Here is a 10,086-nt window from a genome sequence, read left to right on the forward strand (position 1 = left end):
GCCCCCAGCTCTGCACATAGACATTGCTGCTGCAGCTCTAGAGAAGGTAACAAAAGGGCATCTCTGCAGAAAACTTTGCTGGGAGATCATTTAGTTCCTTTAAAGCCACTGAGAGTGCAGCCCCTCATTGACAAAGTCTGTGGCCACAGAGAAGGTGGAGAGAAACCAAATGAGAAATTGCACAGACAATGACAGTTCTTTGTGGACAATATTAAAAAGTAAAACAAAGAAAAAAGACCTCCAAAATAAAACCAACAAGAAGTATCAAAGATGACTTTTATTACATGTGATTTGCAAAAATTGACCAGCTGTTTAATGTTCCTGAAAGCATCCAGTCATCAGTCTCCACACTGCAGCCTTGAGCTCCTGGTTCCTCAGACTGTAGATGAGGGGGTTCAGGGCTGGAGGCACCACCGAGTACAGAACTGACACTGTAAGATCCAGGGATGGGGTGGACATGGAGGGGGGCTTCATGTAGGCAAACATGAGAGTGCTGAGGAAGAGGGAAACTACAGCCAGGTGAGGGAGGCAGGTGGAAAAGGCTTTGTGCTGTCCCTGCTTAGAGGGGATCCTCAGCACAGCCCTGAAGATCTGCACATAGGAGAAAACAATGAACACAAAACATCCAAGTCCTAAATACACACTAACTGTGATGAGTACCAGTTCCCTGATATAGGATTAGGAGCAGGAAATCTTGAGGATCTGGGGAAATTCACAGAAGAACTGGCCCAGGGCATTGCCATGGCACAGGGGCAGGGAAAATGTATTTGCTGTATGCAGAAGTGAATAGAGAAAGGCACTGGCCCAGGCAGCTGCTGCCATGTGAGTACAAGCTCTGCTGCCCAGGAGGGTCCCGTAGTGCATGGGTTTGCAGATGGACACGTAGCGGTCATAGCTCATGATGGTCGGCAGGTAAAATTCTGCTGAGATGAAAAACATAAAGAAAAACACCTGTGCAGCACATCCTGAGTAGGAGATGTTCCTGGTGTCCCAGAGGGAATTGTGCATGGCTTTGGGGACAGTGGTGCAGATGGAGGCCAGGTCAGTGAGGGCCAGGTTGAGCAGGAAGAAGAACATGGGCGTGTGCAGGTGGTGGCCGCAGGCTACGGCACTGATGATGAGGCCGTTGCCCAGGAGGGCAGCCAGGGAGATGCCCAGCAAGAGGCAGAAGTGCAGGAGCTGCAGCTGCCGCGTGTCTGCCAATGCCAGCAGGAGGAAGTGCCTGATGGAGCTGCTGTTGGACATTTGCGCTTCCTTGGCATGGGGATCTGTAAAAAAAGTAATCATGGACTGGTTGGGTTTGGAGAGGACAAGTAATCATGGAATAGTTGGGAGGAAAGAGGACACTTTCCCCCCACTGCCTGCCCAGGGCTCTGCTGCCTCGAGCTGTCCTTGCCAGCAGCTGCTTCCCTATGCCCAGGGCTGGGCCCTTCCAGTGCTGCCCGAGCCCAGCCCAGCCTTGGGGGCTCGGCTCTGCCCTGCAGACCCCTCCCAACTCTGGCACTGCCCAGGGGCTGCTGTGGCTCTGCAGGCTCTGATGGCAACATCAGAGCAACCCTGAGGAGGCTGGGAAAGCAATACTGATGCTGCCTGTGAGGGGCCCTGTGCTGATTTCTGTCACTGCCTCTTGTATTCAATCTGTGATTTTTTTAATTTAAATTCTCAACCTGAACTGGGAGATCAATATCTATGTGCAATTTACCATCCAGGCAACCCGGAGCAGTTACGTAAAAAAGCAAGATTTGCCCTTTTATGCAGCCCCTGCCTTGCTGTGCTCCCTGTATAATCTACTTGGAAAGGTTCTGCAGTTAAGTGCCGTGCTGGGAGCAGTCCTTAACAATGCAGCATCCTCACCACACAAGAACACTTCCAAGCATTACCAGCTGTCTCCTCCCACCCAGATTTTGTCCCCCACTGCTGGGAGCAGCTGCCAGGGCTGGCTGAGTGGTGTCCCTGGCAGGCAGCAGAGTCCCTGCCCCAGCACAGCACCCTGCTCTGCAGGACAGCCCTGGGAACCCCTGGCTGCTCTGCACAAGAGACAATCAGAGAATGTACTCACAGGGTCTGTAGGCATTGGGATGTTCCAGCTTCAGGAGATGACTCCAGGAGCTGCAGCTGCATTGTCCTGCAGCCAGAGGTTCCTGTGCCAAGGGCTGACAGTGATTCTGCCCCAGGCACTTCTCAGCACTTTCCCAGCCCTGACTGATTGAAACTCTCTGTGCCTCTGTGCTGTGCCCAGGGTGGCTGCAGGCAGTGCCCCAGCCCTGCTGGGCTGGCAGAAAAGCTGCTGATCAAGTGAAATGTGCTTTTGAAGCTCTTCTTGGTTACCAGGAGCTGCCTTTGTGCCAGGAGCCCAGCCCAGCTCAGCAGCACAGACACAGCACAAGGACTTTAATGAGCCGCTGGGGCTTTGCGCTCAGGCCCTGAACATCAGTCCCTGAGAGGGAGCTGAAGAAAAGAACTTCAAGTCAGAATCCAACTCCAAACTTTCTTGGACTTTTAATGGGTCCCACAGAGGAACACAACTGAGAAAGTGTCCCCAGGCCCCAGGCAGAGCAGAGAATTGGAGGCAGTGATGACAGGTGAGGACAAAGAGAAGCCAAGTCTTGGTGCCCTGGGGCACAGCAGGGTCTGTGCCACAAAAGGCCGGGAGGAGACACCTTGTCCTGAGGCTCTGGGGCCTCCTGGCACAGATCCAGCCAGGCTGGGCACTGTCAGCCCCTTGTCCTGCCCTCAGCATTCCCCCCTAGCTCACATGCTAATGGCCTCAAGGATCTGCTGGAAGGAGTCCCTGGGGAGCCTTGGCCAGGAATGGCCCTGGGGGCTCCTTCATGCTCCCTGCAGGGACTGTAGGTTTTTTAAAGGACTTTGGGTTTGGCTTTTGCCTTGGAGTTTCTGAGAGGTTTGTGCAATCATGAGCTCTAATTATCTGGCGTAATTAGTCTCTGGAGAGCTTTTGTCAATAATAACACTCAGTGGGTTCATTAATGCTTCAAGGTACTTCAGTTATTTGAAGGTACATGGTGTTTCGTGTTTCCCTTTTGATATAGACTCTGTGAGAGGTTTGTGCAATCATGGCCCCAATTACCTGGTTTAACGAGTCCCTGAAGAGCCTTGTACTGACACTTGGTGGGACTCATTAATACTTTGAGATACTCAAGGTTTTTAAGGTACTTTATGGATTTAAGAAGACTTTTAGGTACTTTTAAGGATTTTCCTTCCCACACTGAGTCTCTGAGAGGTTTTTTTTGCCATCCTGGCCTCCACTTCTCTCTTCCAAGGAGTCCATGAGGATCCTGTGTTGAGTATCTTCCTCCTTTCTGTTTTACAACAAAGATAGTACTGAAAGAATTTTGTAAGACGTTCTAAAAGCATTCAAACAAACATAGGACAATTAGCAATACAACAACAGCCACTAAGAGAATTAATAGTCCTCTTTCAGCTAGACATCATCCAACTCTTCAATTCCTTGGATTGGAAGAGTTTATTGAACTTGTCTTTTTTTTCCACCTGAACCTTCTTGAGCCCTTCCTTTAGTACCTGAATGCTCTTGTGGATTGACTCGCTGTGGATGGAGAGGTTCATGCAACACATGCTCTCAGAGTCTACACTGCCATGCCCATGTGCCCAGAGTAAAAACTGTATCGCTGTTCTGAAAGGTGGCATGTCAGATGGTCTCTATGTCTGAGAGCAGGCCACTCAATGTGAGGTACCATTGGTTTGCTTACTTAACAGGCATCCAGCATGGTCTAATTGTCCTAAAGCTTTAGCTGCAGCCACTCAAGGTAGTTGAAATTGGGGGTGCTACCATCCAACACCTGGATTAAAGCTTTCAAAGCCATCTCTTTGATATCATCCAATACTTCTCTAGGGATACCTGCTGCTTGATCATCTGGTAGGCTGTGTTGTCCTTCTCCAGCTAGATGGTTGATTCTCAATTTCGCCCTTGCCTGCTATTGATTGATTTAGTAAACACTTCCCACAGGGTGTATTCTGTAGGTGACAACAACATGGTCATAATATATTTTAAATCATAGAGAGTTAAGACATACTGTAAACCTGGCCCTCATTAGGCCATTAAAATAAGGTGAGTCCTTTCCATGGTCTTTATCTGCCCTACACAGATCCTTGATTTCCCCGTAAACCAATGGCTGATACCTTGGATTCTGCCCTCTTCTTTCATACGGGGGCAATGAGGAGTTTCGAGGTTATTTGCCAGTTTCCTTCCTTAACTGGAGGCATGGCCCAGAGTGGAGAGGATGATTGACAGTTGGGGCATGACCCGCAGTTTTTGGGGTGGAGTCTGGAGGTTTGTTCAGGGCAGAAGAGTAGATTGTGGCAGCAGGAAGTGGAGGAGCCAAGATGGAGGGAGGATGCTCAGGCTCCTGAGCCACATTCGGGCTCCTTCTGTCTTGACTCTCCAGGGCATGATGCTCTAAGACAGCCTGGCCATCACCATCTTGGACCATCGTGGAAAGTCTGAGAAAGGTAGGTTTGAAGGGATGTTCCCAGTTAGGAGTGACCAACAGATTGAGTTTTCAACACTGCTTGCTGGTGAAGGGTCTCAAGAATGGTATGGAAGATGGGAAGCATGCGGGGTGCAATGTGGTCTCTTTTGATCAAAAGGTTGAACAATTTAACTCCCACTGAGTCCCAAAATTCAATGGTATCAGAAGAGGCGTCTGGAAAATTTTTAATGATCCACCTCACAATTGATTTCAATTTGTTCTTTGAAAATATTATATCATGATCAGTAAGAATTAAACCATCCATATATACTCCTTTCTACTTTGGAGGTCTGGCTGCTCATTTTTCTCTTTCTCTGCCTTATGGAGAAGAGCCATCGGAACACCCCAAATCAATTATGGGATGTGGGTGCATATTGTAAAAACACAGCAGCAAAATGGGCAATAAATGTCTTGCATTTCCCCAAACCCACCTGCAATCCTATGCAGGTGAAACTGTCATTGTCCCTGCTGATCCAGGGCAAGGTCCCCTGAAGCAACGATGAAACCGTCAGGCCCGGCACAATCCAAAATCCTGGAGAGCGCTGGCCTATCCATCAGCTAACCCCAGCTGACATGACTGACACATGGAGCCCTGAATGTCATGGACACTATTTGGGCACCAAATGTCACAATGAGGGTGGTTGTGACAAACCTCTCTGATTTGCTGACTTCAGGGCAAGGGTGGCAAAAATGAAAAGGAACAGGACCCATGGTGTTCTTTAAAAGGAACTTTAGTAACAGGGTGAAAAACAATAACCATGGAGAAGTTGAGAACAGTGCAAGGGACAGGATCCGAAGACCTGAGAGAAAGGGGAAGGAACAACATGTACACTTGAGGGTAGAACACTCTAGAACAATAACCATATAGAGGAAACAAGTAACCAGTAGGGGAGGACAACTTGCACAATTTAGCATAGCAACACTAAAGGCTTATTGGTGAATTCTCAAGCTCACCCTATGTAAAACAAATGATTCCCAGGGCTTGAAACTCATGCCCAATTCTTTTGGGGTAAAATCTGGCTGACTGAGTTACAGCCAGGCTAACTACCACACTGCTGCTTCACACTGGTCCCTTGGGACCATGCGGCCCAATAGAGCCACAATGATGTCCTTGGTTCCACGAGGCTCTACAGTGTCACAATGGTCCCTTGGATCTATGGTGCTCTGCAGTGCCACAATGGCCCCTTCATTTCACAAGGCTCCCAAATGTCACATTGGTCTCCATAGGAAGGAAACCACGAAGCCCCTGTGTTTCAGGAGCTGATGAACAGCAGCCACCAGAGGTCAAGGCAAGCCTGACCTGTCTGTCCTGGGAGGTCTTCTTGGAGCAACCCTTGGATATTCAAAATTATGAATGTGGAATCCTAATTTCAGACATTTGTGCCTGGAGAATGATGATTTTTTCCATACAATGCAAAGCACAGAGCCCTTTCCAGTGTTTGGAAAATAGGTGAGTTGTGGCCCTCAGTAGTTAAAGGCCAGCCAGACCTGTCTGTCCTGGCTACTTTTGTCTGGCAGCAATCCTTGGATATACAGAAATTTCAAGGTGGAATCCAAATTTTGGCCGTGGATACTTGGAAAAGATGGACAGTTCTTTTCCAGACAAAGGAAAGCCCAGAGTCCCAGTGTTTCAGGGGCAGGTGGGAGTGGCCTTCCACATTCCAAGGTCAGCCAGACCTGTCAGGTGACCCCTGGGAGACCAAGGCAGCCACATCTATTTCATGTTCCCTTGCTTTCACAGGGCCCTGCAGTGTCACGATTGCGCCTTGCTTCCATGATGCCCTAAGGTGTCATAATGGCACCTTGCTTACACAAGTCCTTAAGGATCTTAATGGTGTCCATGGTTCCAAAACGCCCCACAGTGTCCTAATGGTCTTTGGGTTCCATGAAGCCCCTCTGTGTCACCATGCCCCCTTGGTTCCATTGGGACCCAGTAGTGCAACAATGATCCCCTTGTTTCCACAACTTCCCATAGTGTCAGAATGGCCTCATGGAAGCATGGGACCCTGCAGGGTCACAATGTCCCTTTGGTTCCATGGGGCCCCACAGTGTTACAATACTCTCCACGATTCCATGGGGCCTTGCAATGCCACAATGCTCTCCATGGGTCCAAAGTGCCCTGCATGATCACAATGGCCCTTTGGCTCCATGAGGCCCTGAAATGCAGCAATGGCGTCTTGACTCCACAAAGCCCTGCTGCTTCACACTGGCCCCTTGGGACCATGCAGCCCAAGAGAGACACAAAGACGTCCTTGGTTCCATGAGACCCCACAGCGTCACAGTGGCCCCTTGGATCCATGATGCTCTGCAGTGTCACAATTATCCCCTTGGTTCCACAAGTTCCTACAGTGTAACAATGACCTTTGGCTCCACAATGCCCCGCAGTGTCCAAGTGGCCTCCATAGGAAGGAAAGAACCGAGCCCCGGGTCAGATGAGAGGCAGTCACCAGAGGCTGAGTCTAGCCAGACTTGACTGTATGGACAGATTTTGTTTGGGAGCAACCCTTGGATATAGGGAATTTTAGAGGTGGAATCCTAATGTCGGCCATGGTACCCTAGACAAGAAAGACAGTTCTTTCCCATAGAATGGAAAGCACAGAGCCCCAGTGCTTCACGGTCAGATGGGAGTGGCCCTTGGCATGTCAAATTTAGTGGGACCTGTCAGACAGTCCTCAGGAGGCCAAACTAGGCAGACCTGTTCCATGTTCCCTTGATTTCATGGGTCTCCACACTGTCACAGTATTCTCCTTGATTCCATGAGGTCTTGCAATGTCACAATGGCTTCTTGGTTTCATGAGACCCAACAGAGTCACAGGGTTCCCTTGGCTCCATGTTGAGACAGAATAGAGATCCATTCTGAATTAGGTGAAATGTCTAGCAGCGGTGAAAAGTCTGTGAGGCCAAAGCTGAAGGAAAAACTCGCATGCCGGAGACAGCAAGGAGACAGAGAAAAACAGGAAAGACCACGAGGTCTATTTGCCCCCGACCTAGGAATTCCTTTGATAAAGAACTGGCGATAAATGTCAATGGAAATGAATATGAACCTATTGGGAAACTGTATGCATATGCATTTGGAAGGGGGATAAAAGGAGACATGAGGTCTTCAGGGGTACACGTGCCTTTTGAGGAGGATTTCCTCTGCGTGCGTCCGACGCGCGATGTAATAAAAGCATACTGGGCTTTACAACTTTTATAAAGTTGTGAGGTTTCTTCTTTTCTCTGCAAAACATTTTGGCGAGCCAGGTAGAGGTTCTCTGTCCCCGCAGGGGCAGGGGGGAAAGACGGACCTCCAAGGCACGCCCTAGGATTTTTTTCCTGGTGGGGCTCCTCTCGTCTCCACTTGCCACCTGCGAGGACAGACAATGACCTGCTGGCCTGCGGAGGAGAATATGGTATGTACTGAGGGGCCCCCGGGGGGGGGGGGGGGGGGGAAAGAGAGCAAGGGAATAAATCACTCAGAGACATCTCGGTTCAGCTGATGGAGCAGCTGTATTAGAGACAGTGTTCATCATTCTGATAGGGCGGAACGGCTAGTGGCTCTGGGGGTGAGCTGGGTGAACCCGTGAATGTGTGTATTGGGGATTCATTTTTCTGATAGAGCAGAACTGCTGAACCCATGTGTGTTTTGTTTGTGTGTGTGTGTCTGTGGTGTCCAGACACTATGTCACTGTATGGTTAATGCATTGTGTGGTCGGTACACTGTGTTTGTAATTGTGCAAGTGTATAAGTGTATGGTGTATAAAAGAGAGTAGATCTACAGTGCCCTACAGTGTGTGGGGGGGTGAGTATTACCCGTGTTTGAAGCAGCTGAGTGAGGCCTGAGGCGCCGGCTGCAGCAGGCTGTGGGGGCAGGGAGAGAAGTGCCCCGTGGAGAAGTGAGTGGAGGAATGTCAGTGATGGTATTTATTGTGTTTAAATGTAGTGATTTGTGTAAATTTGGTACATTTTAGCTGTGAGTACGAGCTCAGAGAGTTCCTTTGCCTTGGATGTTTGGACTTGATCTCTAGACTGTGTGCTGTTATTTTGATTGTGTCCAGGAAAAATTGATGTGAGTAAATGCCGAATTATGGTATGCTGTGTTGTGTTGAGAAAAGTGAGCACTTTGAGAGATATGCCCTTTCCTAATGATTTTGTGTGGTGATTTTCTTCCACTGCATTGTGGTAATTTGATTCTCAGATTGTATAGTGGTGTTTGTGGAGATTTTAGGATTTTGTTTGCAACAAGAGTAGCATTTTACACAGGAGAACTATGGTATGGTGATTTATGCTTAACTACGATAAAGTGAGTTAAAGGAATTCCAAGAATTCTCCCCCTCACAGCAATTCAAGCCTTGGCTCTAGTGAATTTGAGATAAAGGGTGGGGGGGGTGCATGTGTCTGTGTCTGTGGGCATATCAGAGTTTCAGCTAAGACAAGCACAGCCTTTTTGCAAAGCAGTAAAACAAGTGTAAGTAGACACAGTGCTTAATTAGATTGTGCAAGAAGAGAACTAGAAAAGACTGATATTTTGTAAAACAGAGTTTATATGGAAGAGATGAATGAGATGAATTAGTTAATGAGACTTATGAGGTTTATGAGACTTCAGCTGGTACTGCAGTAAGTCTGGACTAGAAACAATCTGCTGTAAGGATTTGAAGTTCTCTGTAACAAACAGAATAGCCTGCCTTTGGGGCAATTTCGGGGAGCCTTTGGTGCATCAAGAGGCTAGCATGCTGTGTGAGGTTACAGTGGCTGTCCCCTGGGCACAGGGACAGTTCTGGCTGCCCTGCCTCCCCAGGGAACAAGGGAATGGCCTGTGGGCAAAAGCTGGATGTGCAGGTATTATTGCAGAGCGGTGTTTATGACAAATGCTGGTATTGCTGTTTTGCTGTTCTAATAAGTGTCAGGGCACATGCCCCAAGTGTAAATTAGAGGTTTCTGGTCAAGTGGATTCAGAACCTAAGGTCTTAGAGCTTGTGTGTAGGAATCACATCTGATACCTGTCACCTGGAGCTGTGTGTGTATAGGAGGAAAACTGAGAAACTACTGTGAAGGTCTGTAAAAAAGGTTTTAGTGGAAGCGAGATAGGGCAAGGAGAAATAAATAATGAGAACTGACCAGAGCAAAGAGGTTCCTAAATTAGCCCCTTTTAGGAAGGGCTCACTGGGAGGAGGTTGCCAGTAAGAGCAGCTCAGAAAATAAAAAGATTTATAATACTTCATTGCTAAAGTACTTACTTCATTGTATGCTGAAATGCCTTTTTGTTTTAAGAAATCACCCAGAATGGCAAAGAGACTGTGAGATCAGACTGCCCTCTGGTCTTGGCCCTTGAAAAGGAAAACAAGGCAAAGAGAAAGCAAATCAAATGTGTTGTTCAGCATACAGCATAAGACAGCAATGTATGAAGTCAAACAAAGATTATCATGCTGAAATGCAAAGCAATCACAGTTCGCAAAATGAGTACATATGATTTGTTAAAGGCTCCTCCCAAGGTAAGGGAGGAAGGGTAAAGATGACCTTCCCAAAAGGGAAGAATTTTAGTTGACACAGGGGCCATAAATTCAGTTTTTAATAAAGCCTTAGTACCTGTGGAGAATGT

The 10,086-nt window shown here is 48.1% G+C and overlaps 1 pseudogene; it reads right to left on the minus strand.

The window, feature by feature from the left end:
• Nucleotides 1-312: 312 nt before the first annotated feature.
• Nucleotides 313-1,245, minus strand: LOC128933547 (olfactory receptor 14A16-like; annotated as a pseudogene).
• Between the last annotated feature and the right edge of the window lie 8,841 nt (nt 1,246-10,086).

This window comes from Melozone crissalis, unplaced genomic scaffold (genome assembly GCF_028551555.1).
Source record: "Melozone crissalis strain CALT ecotype California unplaced genomic scaffold, PUWL_Pcris_2 ptg000010l_1, whole genome shotgun sequence".
Classification (NCBI taxonomy): Eukaryota; Metazoa; Chordata; class Aves; order Passeriformes; family Passerellidae; genus Melozone; species Melozone crissalis.